Raw genomic sequence first — 16,405 nt, 5'->3', positions numbered from 1 at the left:
GTCTAGATCACTCTTAGCCCCAGAATATAGGGAGGAGAAGGAAACAAATAGTATGGAGGGGACTTTAAGAAGAGATGGATGAGAAGTAACCAGGAGCAAAGGTTAAGGGAACCCAGTTATATTGGTGGTATTTAGGAGTGATAAACATAACTATCCAAACCATAAAGTTAACAGCATTGAAATCAAGAGACCCAAACTTAAAAAATAAAACTTTAAAAGGTACCTGTTGGGATGACAGTCTGGGGTGTGGGAGGGTCTGCATGGGAGAGAACCCGAGAACATTATAGAAGTGAAGTTGGTGGTAGGATACTTGATGGAACATTGTATGTGTGAGCTCAGCTACAAATAACTTTGTAAATCATGTTGCCTTTATATAATAAAAAATAAAGACTTGGAAATGGTATCTTTGATTCACTAGTAGCTGAAATAAGAATAGGCAAATAATCTTTTCAAGATTTACCTACATATGCCCAAGTTGTTTGTAACCAAATAGGGAAGATACATAAAGAGAAAGATGGATATAAGTTAGAGTTTTATCCCTTACTCTAACAAGAAATAATCAAGTGATATTATTAATTGCTTAACAATCTAAAATACAGTATTTTTCACAGAGTAACATGTGTGTGTAAGATCAAAATCATGGAAACCAAGGTGAATCCGGATCCTCATCTATGAAGGCATATGCTTCTCTAATGATTCATTTTCCCAACCTCTTTGTCACAACTTAAAGAACAAAAGGAAATTGAGGAAATCATTCACAATTTCACTCCTTTCATTTTGCACTCCTTCCATTCTGTTAAACTCCTATCATTTTTTAATATATTAATCTTTATTTAAGCACCATGATTACAAGCATGTTTGTAGTTGGGTTTCAGTCATAAATAGAATGTTGCACTGGTGAAGGGGAGTAAACTCGTATTTATTTAAAATTTTATTACAGCTCTAGATTATTATAAATAATTTAAGATCTGAGTAAAATAACCTATATTTCCAAATGGATGAATATAAAGAATAAGATCAATGAACAATTTATGTACATCTTTTTAATTAAGCATAGTAGTTGGGTTGAAAATTAAAAATTATTAGGAATATGATATTTAGGTAGATTATTATAAGTTATTTATTCTTGCCACCTTCTCTATTTTAGATTAACAAATTATTTAGATATACGTAAAGAGCACATATAGAGCAAAAATTATTTACTTGGTATTTAGAGTCTAAGTAAATTTTTCTAGAACCATAAGTATGATTCCTAGCAGATTGAGTTGTTGGTAAGGTTATTGAAAAAAGATTGCTTCCAAACATAATATATTACTTAATGTTGGTAGGAAGTGACATTCAGGGCTAACAGATGAAAATGGAACTTCCTGATTAGAGTCACTTTTGGCAAGAAAATCCAAGACTCATTATTAGGCGCTGTCTTCCATTTCAATAAGAATTTCAAATTAACTTAGAACTTGCTCAAGTAGAGCCCCACCAACAGCAGTGTAATGAAATGTACAACAGCTAGAAATCATATTCTGGAAAGATCAATTATTACATATTAAGGAAAAATACCTGATATCTGAGATAAAAAATTTCTCTTAAATATTGTCTTTTTCTACAAGGGGGAACCATATTCTTTTATCATAAGTATAGACCTATATAACACTACCTCTTATCCTGTTTCTCCCCAAATGTAAAGTGATCTCCTGTATCACTTTCTCCCCTTTTTCTTTGATTTTTTTCTTTTTCCTTTACTTTTTTATTCTTGTTAGTTTCTTTTGTTTGTTTGTTTTGTCTTGTTTTAGTTTTTTTATTTGATTTGATTTGTTTTTGCTTCTTTTGGGTCACTCCTGGTGGCACTCAGAGGGTGCTCCTGGCTCCATGCTTGGAGAATGTCCCTAGTGGGCACGGGGGACCATATGGGATGCCGGGTTCTGAGTCACCGCCCTTCTATAGGAAGAACAGACGCCTGATCTCCATGCTATCTCTCCTGACCCCACTTTATCCCTTTAATTACATCTTTTATTTAATCTTCTTTTTTTTTAAAAAAAGAAACTTTTTTTTTTTTTAGATTTGTGTGAGCATCTATATTCTTAGTTTTTGTCGGGAGTCTGGTTTCTTTTCTCTCCACGCCCCAAATCCACCAGCACCACTTCCTCCTGCAAAGACATATTAAACAAAGGGGAAATTGTACATATAAAAACAAGCTCTTATCTATTAGGGATAAGAACTCATACTTGTTTACAACACAGGGACATCTCCCACCCTGAATATATGTCATGTGGAAACAACTTAAGCTCCAGGGAACAAGCTCTTATCTATTAGGGATAAGAACTCATACTTGTTTACAACACAGGGACATCTCCCACCCTGAATATATGTCATGTGGAAACAACTTAAGCTCCAGGGAACTAGACACTGACCGTCCAGCCATGAGTCCTGGATCCCAGACATAGGTACGATAGAGTTCTCCAAAACAGCTCCAGGAACCAAATCCCCTCCAGGGCATTTACAATGCTGCTCTGACACCAACATGAGCCAGTTCTAAATTGATAACCTGACAATAAGGAAATGGGAACAACTTGATCTAAGAGCAAGTTGTTCTTCATCACCAGCTATCGATCAGACAAAATCAGAAATCATGTCACCCTTTGATCTGTGCAAAAGCCAAGATCGCTATATACAGACGACTAGTTGTTGCAACCAAGACTGGACAGTACGCATCCAGGGACCAATAACAACAACAGCAGCAACAAAAAGCTCTAGCCTAGCTTTTGGTCTACAATCTGTTCAACAAACAAGAGCTCCAATTCCAGAATTCTGACTGAGACAACCGCAACTGAAAGGGTCTTCCGGAAACATAACGGAAGACTTTATCCCAGGCTCCATTCTAGGAGCAAATTAACGACCAACACCAACTACAGAAGATGAATTAAAACGACACTGAAGAAGCATAACTGCTAGAACCACAAAGAAAGACTTCATAAACTCCATTCCCTGAGCTGCACAGCCACAAAGATCTCTAGAAACAGAGGTCTGATTTTACCATCCAAGACAAAGCAGAAGTCTTCCGCACACCACGAAAGCAGCAAGGGGAGAGTAAATGATCATGCAAGGAGTCTAGAGTTAATCCCATGACAATATACATCAGGGGTGGAGAAACCCTGTATCTCCTAGGTCAAGGAAATTCCCTCTACAATATCCCCAATAGTTACTATGCCTATGCAGGGGGGATAAAGAAAAGGCGGGAAAAAAAAGTACAAAACAATCATTTTCCACATGTTCATTTATCGATTGATTTTTTTTTTGACGTCTTTATTTTTGTGTGGAGACTACGGTAGATGTCTCCAATATTATTTTACTTTATTTTGTCTTGTCTTTCTCTTTCTTTTTGCACTCGAGCATGATTTGATTTCAGAACCGAGACTATTGTGTGGTGCCTGTCTTTATTGCTGTAGTGCTCACCGGTTATTTAATTCAATATTTTTTTCTGTATTGTTGTGGTATCTCAATTACCTTTTTCACATCCTCTCTCAAACTGAGGTTGGAAGCCTCTAGAGTCTAGAGGACTCTGCCCATTTTCAGCGTATTTGACTTTGACTTCTTTTTTTTTTCTCTTATTTTGTACCCAATCTATTGCTTTTCTTTCCTTCAAACAAAACCACATACCTCAATTTTTCTAGCTCTGCCTCTTAAATAGAGGGGGAAACAAAGGAGGGTTCCAGGACTAAACAGATATGTGATCACTAATAGTAAGCCAGACAAAGAGGGGTCCACCTACTCTAGCAGCCCAGTGGGTGATGGTGGGGTATATGGGTTGTAGAAAGGGAACTGGAATGGGGAGAGGACATAATTGGTGATGGGTATTCCCCTGATTCAATGTTAATATATACCTAAAATACTACAGTGAAAGATATGTAAGCCATTATGGAAAAAATTCTGTTTTTAATCAGAAACTTTCTTTGACTTACATGTATTATTATATCAATTATATTATATGTTATGTTATGTCACTATATTTTGTTGTTAGTCTACCTCATTATGTTAATCAATTTTGTCTCTTGAATAAATTCTTACAATAATAAAAATATTGTCCTTTTCTGCTAGTCACCATGATAATGCTATATTCTTATTTTATATTGTCTCTATTACTTAATGTCAGTCTGACACTGAAGTTACCCAAAATTAGAAAGGACTTTAAAAGGGCAGTGAAAGTTATCATTTAATATTGCCATGCCCTAACTAACTTCTGTACTAGTGTTCTATCTTTAAAGTCTACTTGAAAATTTTATTGTGTAGAAATTTTCAGTATTTGGCTTCTTCTCGCCTTTTCTTTAATTCTATTGGGCATCTATATATAATTCAAAATATTATATAAATAAATATCATGTATATTAGACACAGAAAAACAAATGGATTTCTTATTCTTCTTCATAATGTAATTGCTTATTCATGCTAGCAACTAAACTCATCAAGTCCAGGCCTTCCTCCCCAGAATGCTTTAAGAAGTTATCACATCAGCGGCTAAGCAATAGCACAGTGGTAGGGCATCCTTGCACACAGCTGACCCAGGATGGACTTCATTTGGATACCCGCCATTTCATAGGTTCCCCAGAGCCTGGAGTGAGTTTTGAGTGCATAGACAGGATTAACCCCTGAGCATCACATCTATGTCTTGGAGGGACAACAACCAAAGCAAAATGAAAGTGTTCATAGAATATGAGGGAATCTTTATGAAACAATGTTATTTTGGCAGCCATGATCTCTAGCTAGGCTATGAACCTGACAAATAACACTAAATGATTTCCCCAAAAGGTCTAATTTACATTAGGTAAAATTCAAATCAGAAATTCCCTTATTTCCAAACACTTAGTTTCCAAACATTTTGTTTCAACTTCACGTGGCCTACAGGAAAACCAATTCAAATCCAAACACTTGCTTTTAGGAAGTGAGAACCAAATGTCAGTTCTCAGCTTCTGTGTTCACTAGTCAAGGGTTCAAGCTGCCCAAGTCCGTCCACATGCATTTTAAATTCAGTGCCTGTTGGTCAATTATCTTCCCCAGAGTTTGTCATAATCAACAAAAATGAAGCAAATTGATTTTTCCTCTAGGGAGACACCAATCAGACTGGGAATATTGGTGATTTGGGTTATTCTGCAAGGTTCAGAGTGCTCTGGTTTCAGCATTAGGCAGTAATTCAGTTTGTTTTGAATGTTATAGTTGATCCTCCAGGCATAAAAGGATGTTTAGTCATCAAACAAACAGGATTACTGTATGTTGGACCTCTGCCACTGGAAACCATTAGCGGGCTGGGTAGTAGGAGGAAGAAGTGGAGGTACATATGGAAAAAAGTTGAGTTACTATGCTTCAGAGACACATTTAAAGCGGATTTTAACTTACTAAAAAGACTGACTAAAAGACTTTGACTTTCTAGCCCTACTCCTTGCCCCCTACCCATTCTCTGAAATTTTGCATTATAATGTTGGAAGTAAGCCAAGAGGTTTTTCTAAGCAACTTTTGACCCAGTGCAGAAAAGTTTACAGCATATTTATGATAAATGGTTATCACAGACTCAAGGTAAATGGTAAAAATTATATATTATAGTTTACACTATGGGAAAGCTTGCTTCCTGGTAGCATTACCTCTTAAAAGTAACTTGCTCAATAGAACAATAAAAAATATCAATAAATCAAATCCCAGTGTCTATTGGACAGACCTGACTCAGACGAAAATAACATGGAGATTCTCTCAATTCCGTTTCTAAGATGAACATGTACAGTTTTGTTATTTTCATTGCTTTCACATGAGCCAATATGCTTCACCTCATAGAGCTGAGAGACAAACTTTATTGGAAAATGAAGTGTCCTGGAGTAATATTTAAAGTCTTCTGACTTATGAGGTCGATCCCTAGGAGGATTGTGGTAGGGTATGGAGCATGTTTTACTAGTTCCAAAATTCTATTACATAATTACATTCTCTTAAGCTCAGATCACTGTCCTCAGGAAGATGACTTCTTCTCTAAGCTAACAGTTGAAAGTGAAATTAAGACTTTCTGTGAGTTAGAGTATTTAAAGAAGAGGGAGGGAAAAAAAGTAATCAAAATACTCTGTACATGATTTCAGCATTGCCATTCTTACTACAGTTTCATAGACCTAGCTGACCATCATCTCAGTGGTTCCTCAGTATATTTTCATTTGTTTTTGAATATTTTCTGGATAGTCGTTGCACTAGATACAACTCACTCAAAATGATAACTGCTTGTTTTCCTAAACTATAAATTAGATCAATGCAAAGAGATAGAAAACTCAGAGTTGTGCTCCATTTTTTTTTTTTTTGCTGGAGAGTGAGTTTATAAAAATAGCAGTGCAAGGTTGTGCTGTTATGTGATCAAATTAAATAATTAAAACAATTCCCCCCCCCCTTTATTTACCCTACTCTCTTTCTGGCTAGTAATTATAGCAATGCACTTAGAAACAGGTGAGGATATTATTAGATCATGCCTCAAATGTGAAGTGGCCTCATCTCTCACCAGAGGTGATGCATAATTGGCCTGTTTCTTTGCATTATCGGAGATCAATGTTATTAAGTATTGATCATTAAACATTTTGATTTTTCTTTGAATAAAGCAGTTTCGAGAGAAATGCATCTTGGATGGATGGATGTGAAAAGAGGCTTTTATGAGGAGGAGATGTGGGTCAGTCCATGAAAAGAATCAAGCTTTCATATGAAAGACAAGGCCTTTCTCTCCTCTCAAACATTGCTTCAAGTCCACATCATCGAAAATAGCAAAATTGCTTCAGCCGTTCACTTAATAAATAACTTCAAAAACTCGCTGACAATTTATCAGGTTGTTTTAATTTTTCTAGCCCTAGTCTGCTTCCTTCTCTGTAAAGCAAGAAATATGAAGAATCAACTATTACTAGAGGGACTGGAGCAAAATTACAGAGGTGAGGGTGCTTGCCTTACACACAGCCAACCCAGGTTCAATCCCTGGCATCCCAAATGGCCCTCCATCCTGGCTATGCACAGACAGGAGTACATTCAGAGAACAACCAGAGTGCCCTCCACACAAAAAATTAAAACAAAAGCCCATAACTATAAGCCATGAAGGTGAACAGTGCTCCTTCGAGTATGGTGGCAACTGCTGAAACAACCAGGCCACATGTTTGACATGTACTAAACGGATCAATTTGGAACCTGTTGTAAGAGATGCAAGATTGCAGAGAGATTAAGTTCCTTCTAATTCAATCTTCCCTGATTTAGCACTATTTCTCCTCCCCTCTTCACCTCCCCTCTCTTCCCCTTCCCTCTCCTCCTTTCTCTTCCTCTCTCCCCTCCCCTCCTCTCCTCTCCTGTCCTGTCTTCTCCTCCCCTCTCCTCTCTTCTCCTCCCCTCTCTTCACCTCCATTCCTTCTTCTCCTCCCCTCCTTTCCTTTCCTCTCCTGTCCTGCCTTCTCCTTCCCTCCCCTCTCCTTTCTTCCCCTCCTCTTCGCTCTCCTCTCCTTTCCTCTCCTCTCTTTTCCTCCCTCTCCTCACCTCTATTCCTTCTGTTCCTCTCCTCCCCTCCCCTACTCTCCCCTCCTTTCTTCTCCCCTCCCCTATCTCCCATCCCTTTCACCTCACCCCTCCCTTCCCCTACTCTCCCCTCTTCTTCTGTCCTCTCCTCTCTTCCCCTCCCTTTTCTTCTCTCCCCTCCCCTCTTCTCCTCTCCTCTTCTCCATTCCCCTCCCCTTCTTTCTCTCCCTCCTCTCTGCTTCTCTCCTCTCCTGTTCTCTTTTTCTTCCCTCCCCTCCTTCATCTTTCTGTCCTCTCCCTCCTGCCCATTATCTTCTCTTCTTCTTCCCTCCCCTCTCCCCTCCTTTCCTATCCCCTCCCCTCCCCTCTCTTCCATTTGCTTCCCCTCCTCTCTTCCTCCCCTCCCCTCCTCTCCTCTCCTCTTCTTTTCTCATTAGGCATTGGTCACATGGAATACCACATTAAATTCCCCTGTCTTCTTGGTACTCTGTAAGCCTTTCACTTAACGAAAGTCTTCATAATTTTATAATTGAAACTCAATTCTATGGTGGTAGTGTTTTATTTTGAGTGTTTTTCTTTCCAGTTACATTAGCTGTGTTCAGTGCTTTCTCCTGGCTCTGTTTTCAAGGATTATTTCTGGGAGTGCTCAAGAAATATTTTTGTTGTTTTGAAGTCACAGAATTATTTTCATTTACCTTATCTCATTGTTCTTATGACAGAAGCCAGATTCCTTAACAAAGTTTACATGAATAAAATACAAAGCATCATAATATTATTTAATCTTACTACCTTTCTCAAACTCTGATATCAATTTATATATTTTTCCAAGTTTAAGTGGAACATGTGGACATTCTGTTTCCTGAATGAACACAACTATCTCCTCTCAGGGTCTTTGCTGTATTTTCCTAGAGACTCAGAATATTTTTATCAACACCATCTCCCTGGCCTTTATGGCTTGGCTTCTTACAACATAAATCAGAATTGCCCAAATTCCCATTGCTTCCATGGGACTATGAACAACATGAATGTAAAGATATAGTATATTATTCTTATTTCTCCTTGAGACTAATTATACAGAATAACAAAGGTTGCTAAATAAATGGGTGAAAGAATATTATAAGATCTTATTACTACAATCATGAGGCATTAAAATAAAATGTCATACGAAGGCCAGGGCCTGATCAGAAAGATGGTGCAGAGACTAATGTGCTTACTTTAGATGTAATTAACACTGGTTCAATTTCTGGGATCACATGTGGTCCCCAGAACACTGTCAAGTGTTACTCCTCAGCACAGAAGATGGAGAAACCTTGAGCACCACAGGGTGGGAGTCAAAACCAAAAAGCAAAAGAAAGCAAAATAATTCATGGACGGTGACATAATGACTGCATAATTTGTCTGCAGGAGCCTTGGATTTGATCATGAGGCACTGAAATGTTCGCAAAACACTCTAAAACCTTTGGGTGTGCTTTCTACAAATTGTACTCAAAAGTGAAAAAGAGATCATAAGAAATTCAATATTACATTTATTAGCAACATATTTTAAAGACAATCCAAGCACTTTATACCATGGAGGAAAATGGTTTTCAGTCAGCAATTCCATAAAATGCTTTAAGACTGAGGAAATTCTTTTCCATATTTTTTGGTGGGGGGAGGTTTGGATCATACCCAATGACTGACTCTCAGGGGTTGCTCCTAACTATGTGCTCAGAAATTGCTCCTGGACCATATGGGACTCAGGGGATCAAACCCATGTCCATCCTGGGTCAGCCACATGCAAGGTAAATGCTCTACTGATGTACTATCACTCAGATCCTTCTTTTCCTTACTTTTAATTAATTAATTAATTAATTCTTTCTCTAATTTTCAATTATTTAATTATAAACATTAAATGAGCACATTTTTCTTCTGGGTGACTGCAATGCTGTGCACATCTAAATTTGAGTCTGATTTTGACTCAGAAGTATAATTCTTGAAGATATTACATTTTTCTATTATTATTATGACTTTATCTTTAGTGTTTTTGAGTGTTTCTTTTTGTTTTTGAGTGTTCCTTCTTCAGGGCATTTTCATTTCCTTAGTCTTAATTGCTTTCATAGAGGAGATAAATCATAAATTGTTCAATTATATTTTTTGTTTTGAAAATCCTTCATTTATGGTATTGAATATTAGGCCATATTTTTTTCTTACCCATGTGACTATAATTCAAATAGTATGCTACAGAAATTTCTTTATGCTCCATAAAGACTGATCAGCAATCGTAAAAGACAATACAGTTTTCTGGTTTATACAAAAGGCTAATATCATCACCTGATGTAGCTAAGTCGGTTTTCAACTCATTGGAGAAATTTTATTTACACTAAAATATATCATTGAATCCTTAAATGAGAAACTATTGAACTGAAAATTCATATTGAGCTACTTAATATTATGTGTTATTAGGAAAGTTTCAGTGATTAATTTGGGTTAATAGCTGCTATTTTCTTAAATATGAAGCAAATGACCTCATAATCACTTTTCTAATACTTCTATTGTATTCTAATTCTTGCTAATTCATTTGAGTCTAGGGTGTAATGAATGTAATTTATAAATAGTCCATTGCTAACTAAGTTAGTTTAGCTTCAAAAGTTTAGAGGAGATAAACCTTAAAATGTCCAATGTTTTGAACCTTTTTCTTTTTACAGGTTGCACTCTGTGATTTTTTCAAAGATAATATGAGGATCTTATTGAAAATGGAGAAGAATATAACAAATTATATCTAGGATTTTTTGAACATATTTAGATGGAATTTTCATTTTAAAGGCATTGATTTAATTGTGCTTTCATTCTGTCTTTCTGGACAATTAAACTTGCATGGGTATATGTATAGAAAGGGAAAGCTTTAATGTCATAAAATGTTTAATTCACAAAACCATGCAGTTAATTTTTAATGAATAAAGAAAGATGGTTAAGTAAACCAGACCCAATTTACAGAATTTTTCTAAATATTTAAATGTATATATGTCTATAGAAATCCATATATAGAAATCTTATATATAAAACATCTTTACATACTTTTCCTAGTCCTTCTAAAAATATAAACCAAAATACAAACATCTTTGAAAACCAGTGTAATATCTGTGCTTAATTTTTATTTGTTTGCTTTTAATCTCAAAGAATAGTTGGATTCTGATGTAAATGGTGATTTTCACCGAGAACAATTGTTTTCACAAAAGACCTTCAAACATAACATGTTTTATCTAAACAATCTGAAGATAATGATAGAAAATTCCCTTCTTTCATTTCCTTACTTGCAAAACCAGTAACCTTTTCCTTTGAACTGAATAAAGAATTCATATCTCTGGAAGAGATCAGACTTGATCTGATCTCTTTAGTGAGAAGAAGATGCATTGATGTCTGGTAACCAAGAGGAATGGCTGATTGAGCTAAATTGAAAATCATAGGCTCCGGGAAACTTTATCTTTTCAGGAAACATAAATAGTGATAAATGAGGTTTGCTATCATATTTTAAAAAGTTTATGTTACATTAAAATGGTAAGAATTGGCCATGTTTAAGATGAATTTAATTAATTCAAACCAATATTCATTGCTGAGTATTTTAACTTTTTATAGTGAGTAGGATGCTTGCCTTGCAAAAGGCCAAGCTGGATTCAATCTTGTGTCCACTATGGTCCCCAAGTCCCACCAATAGTTACCCAAGTGTAAAACCTGTAGCACAGTTCCAAAATTCAAATATATATATATATATATATATATATATATATATGCATATACATATGCAACTTAACCTATATTTGTCTTTGTATTTTATATCAAATACAAATCCACATACAATGCAATATGCTGGAAATAGGAAAGAAGTCATGCCCTTAAGGCATTTATAGTTATTATATAAAATAAGCTAAAACATATGAATATAGCACAGACTTAAAAGGAAGTTTATAAAATAAACCAATAAGCTAAAGGACCATTAAGTGGGAATATAATATAAGACAGTTAGTGAAAAATTCTTTTAATGCTTAGCTGCATTTAGAGTTTCTAAAATATATATAAGCATGAATAAACATTACAAGTGCTTCACTTACAGGTAATTAAACTATCAAAGTAAATCATTTTACATGAATTAAACAATTGTAATAAAAACAATGTTAGGACTCTAAGAGGCAAAATGTCAAACTTATGTGAAATTTGATTCAAAGATATAAAGAATGCAGGAGCATTTTTATATTTTATTTTATTTATTTGTTTTTAGGGGCCACAGATGGCAGTGGTCAGGAGTTACTTTTGGCTTTGTGCTCAAGAATTATCCCTGGTAATGATGAAGGGACCATATGGGATGCTGGAGATCAAACTCATGTAGGCCACATGAAAGGCAAGAGCCTTGTCTTCTTTACTATTACTCGAGAACAGTATTTTTCCCTAATTTGCTATTTTTCTGAAATACTATTTTTCTGTACTTTGCTGCAGAAAAATTCTTGCACAATAATTTTCTTTAAACTGTCAGAAAAGGAAACACAAGGTTATTCTTAACAAGCAAGGTATGAGAAAAAGATGAATTACATATAGGCACTCTATTGAATTATAGACATGGTTATTTAACTAAAGGCAAAAATAGAAAGTCATTTTCCCTCTACTTCCAAACCCACTCCCCAAAGCACTAAAAGTAAGAATAATATTCTGTACTTCTGCCTTGAATAAAAATTTTAATTTCAACTATGAAAAGCCAGACTGTACGTGGAATCTTTTCCATGTAAAATCTCTGCAAAGGATCCCAGGCATGAAAATAAAATAAAAGGAGAGTGATTTAAAAAAAATACTCTAGTAATACTAAAATGATTAAGGGGAAGGAAATTTCAAAGTGAATGCTAAACTTTGTATTGATGATTTAAAAACAGATGATGGTGACTCATGGATGACATTTGAATAACTTTGACTTGAATCTGGATAGCTTACACGTGTAGAAAGCAGTAAGTTCTCAGTTCATTTTACAAACACTAATTTTACCAAGCCTACTCTGTAGATAAGAAAGTTCAAAAGTTGTAGATAACATTCCTTTACTAATAATCTCAGGAACTGCCTCAACCTCATTAGTCAATGGAGGCATGATGCCAAGGAAGAAAAAGGAGAAACTTTATAATGAGGGATGGATGCAATTATATTTATTATTACAGAGAAAATGAGGCAGAACACGTTTCAAAGAATAAAAACATGATCAAGGATCAATTAAAATACATTCTTATCTTGCTGTAAATACCACACAATAGACCTCTGAAAAATAAATCACACATAGATAGGCCCATTAAATTTTTTATAAAGCCCTAATTTATTACTGACCTCAAAATGCTCAAATTCCAAACTCAAATTTATCTCAATTAATCCTCATTTGTAGGTAGATACTAATTTGTATGTCTTCTTTTCCTTATCTATGTAACAAAAATAATAAGACATTGCACAATTTTGCAATTAATAGTAACAAGATCATGATCTCAAATTTGATGTCTATGTTAATGAACTGCTTTTTCCCCAAAATCCTCTTCTTATTGTTGAAGATTTAATAACATCTATTACTACTTTTCTAATCTTCCAATACTTAAGAATAAAGTAAATTGCAATTTCGCAAAACGTGTTTTCAAAAGCATATTTTAAGGAAGAATTAGTGTTAGAAAATCAATTATTAGTATAACTTTCCACCTCTCATATTTCCTTCATAGAATTTTTTTTATATCATCACTCCCAACAAACCTGCCCTTCTTTAGGTTGCAGAGTAAGTCTCTTGAAAATTTTATTTATTCAGAGCCAGTGAGTTAGTATTGCAAGTAGGGCATTTCCCCTGTATGTGACCCAATTAGATTCAAGACCCAACATACCATCTGATCCCTAGAGCTCACGAGGGGTTATACCTGAGTATAGGGCCAGGAGTAACACTTAAATACCACCAGGTATTCAAATACCACAAAACAACAACAACAACCACAACAACAAATATTTTTCTTTATTCAGAAGAAATTCTGTTGTAGAGCTGGTTATCCTCTAGTTGAAATCAAAGTGTCTTTGTTCATAAAGCAGAGTTCAATGGGAGTCAAGTAGAGTAAAAAAACAAATTAGAACCAAAGTCAGTGTGAAGAAACGGATCTAAATTAGCCCATTTGGTTGCCTGGCTCATCCTGTTTCATTGGCATTGACATTAGGACCCCAATCATGCAATCCAACAGTATTGCTCTTACTACAATTTATTAGGTATATTCTGAGATGCTAGAAGAGTCTTACACATAAGTCAATTACAAAGATTTCTTGAATACATTATTTCTCAACATAATGAAATTGAGCAAATCGCCCCAAATCTACAAATTACCCTGAAACCATAGTAACTGCATCACCATTCTTCCTGTTCCACTGTTTTGGACTCTTGGTGTTGTTTGGAATTCTATTAGTCATTTCTCATGATATGTGAGAGTCCTGAAGATATGCCATCCAGTATCTCTATTATGCAAAACTAAGAGATAACAGAGATATTCATGCATTAAATAATTCGGTCTGAATTCCATGTCCTTATTTGTTGTCTTTTTTCTTTTATTTTTTAACTTGTTTTATATTTTTTTAGTTTTAAATAATATTTTTAAGCACCATGATTACAAAGATGATTATAGTTGGGTTTCAAATATAAAAGAACGCCTTCCTTCACCAGTGCAACATTCCCATCACCAATGCCCCCAATTCCCTTTATTCAACCCCAGAGCATTGCAATAGTGTGGACATAGCAATGATGCTTGAAATTTGCTAGATTTTAGTGCCTGCATTATACATCATTGTTCAAGGTAAATCGGCACACATACACCATGAAAGATTTTGTTAGTCTATTTTTCTGCTATCAGTCGGTTGAAAGTTAGGTGACCAAAATCTCTGCATTGATATAAGAACATGTTCGTATTTCCCAAGACTGCTTTGAAATCTCCTCAGGCTAGTGAAAAAGGAAAAAAAAGAAAAGAAAAGAAGAGGAAGAATATTCCTATGGGTCTGGAAAGCATTAGTGGGTAATCCTGAATATAAAGCTTTCTCTACATCACTTTCCTTTAAAGAACATCTAATCCAGAAATACAGCACAGTCCCTAGTGTCAGAGATCTACACATCTGCTATCCACATCCCAGTCAAGATTCCTGCTTTCTTGGAGGAGCGCTGAAATCTCTGCTCTATCCATTATACCCTTGAATTCGTTCATAGGCATTTGGAATAAATGCAGCCAGCTGATGAGACTAAAGTGAAAACCAATCTGGACTTTTAGTTCTCCCTGAAATGCTTCAAAGTAAATCTCTTCTTTATTAATAATAAATTTTTATTGAGAACTAATTATAGTGAATTCTCTAAGGTAAGGATTACGAGAGTGTAACAATTTTGAGATAATCAAGGTTTTCATATTATGAGGGGAATTCTTGCCAGGAAGAAACCTATTTAAATAAAAAATGTGTATCCTCTATAGCCATTTATATAGTCCTTCTCATATGAAAATGTGTTTCTTCTTCTAAGCAGTATATTTTAAGTGATATCAATACATCCAATAAAGAAATGAGTGTGACCTATTTTTTTGCTTAGAAAAATGCCGTTTTCTATAAACTAACATCTCCTTAACTTCTAATATTTCTTCTGAAGCTTCCTCACCAGTCAAAGTTATAGAACTGAAAAGACGTAGGATCTCTCTCTGTAGCTGATTTTGACTTAGGGGCTGTAGTGACTTGTTGGGTCTCTCTCTAGACCACTAAAGCTAGAAAGAAATCTCAACAACAAGGATGTTTTGCTTCCTTTTTCATTCATGATAGTCAAAAGGACCTCAATTTCTAGAGTTGAAACATACATAAATTTCCCACTATATTGAAGAGAGAACTGGATAACTAATAAGAGAAAAGATATTTAATTTTAGTGAATTTGACTTTATTGTTGTAAGCATAGATTCTTTTCCCTCTTTTACTTTTTACTTTCCTCTTTCTTTTCTTTTCAACTAATCAAAGGCTATAGCAAATAAATAAATAATAAATAAATAAATCTAGTTGCTACATTTTTCCATGATTTTGTGTTTATTTCCTGATTTTGTTTTACACTTTAAATTTCTCATTCTATTTCAAATGTCATTATGATTTTTATATCTATAGTAATGATATATATTAAGTATTATAAACTATTATTCTGTTTGAGAACCATGAATTGTGCCTACATATGACAACAAAATACATGATAAATGTTAGATTTGGGTCATCTCCCCTTTATCTACCCTGATTTTCTTTATCTTCTATAAAAATATTGAAATACTATTTGAATTACAACAGTTTTCTTTGAAAAGCATCAGCAAAATTAAGTTTAGTCAAGAAATACTGAGAGCTGAGATAAGGCAAAAGCTAGATGTTCGGTATCAAACTATTGTTTTGTTTTCTTTTGTTTTTGGGACACACCTGGCCTTGCTCAGGGGTTACTCCTGGCTGTCTGCTCAGAAATAGCTCCTGGCGGGCACGGGAGACCATATGGGACACCGGGAGGTATCAAACTATTAATGTAAAAGAAATATTCTTGATGGAGACTAAAAGTGCTTTTCAGTGAATAGGTGTAAGTTTATAGGGAATAGATGCTGAAAAGAAAGCAAAACATCCTTGTTGATGAGATTGCTTTGTAGCCTTAGTGGTCTAGAGAGAAGACCCAACAAGTCATTACAGCCCCTTAAGTCAAAATCAACTACAGAGGGAGATCCTAAGTCTTTTCAGTTCTATGACTTTGACTGGTGAGGAAGTTGCAGAAGAGATATTAGAAGTTAAGGAGATATTAGTTTATAGAAAACGGCATTTTTCTAAGCAAAAAAATAGGTCACACTCATTTCTTTATTGGATGTATTGATATCACTTAAAATATACTGCTTAGAAGAAG

The sequence above is a fragment of the Suncus etruscus genome, chromosome 18 (genome assembly GCF_024139225.1).
Source record: "Suncus etruscus isolate mSunEtr1 chromosome 18, mSunEtr1.pri.cur, whole genome shotgun sequence".
NCBI classification, from domain to species: domain Eukaryota; kingdom Metazoa; phylum Chordata; class Mammalia; order Eulipotyphla; family Soricidae; genus Suncus; species Suncus etruscus.
The sequence above is the reverse complement of the archived record's forward strand: the minus strand, read 5'-3'. Positions refer to the sequence as shown.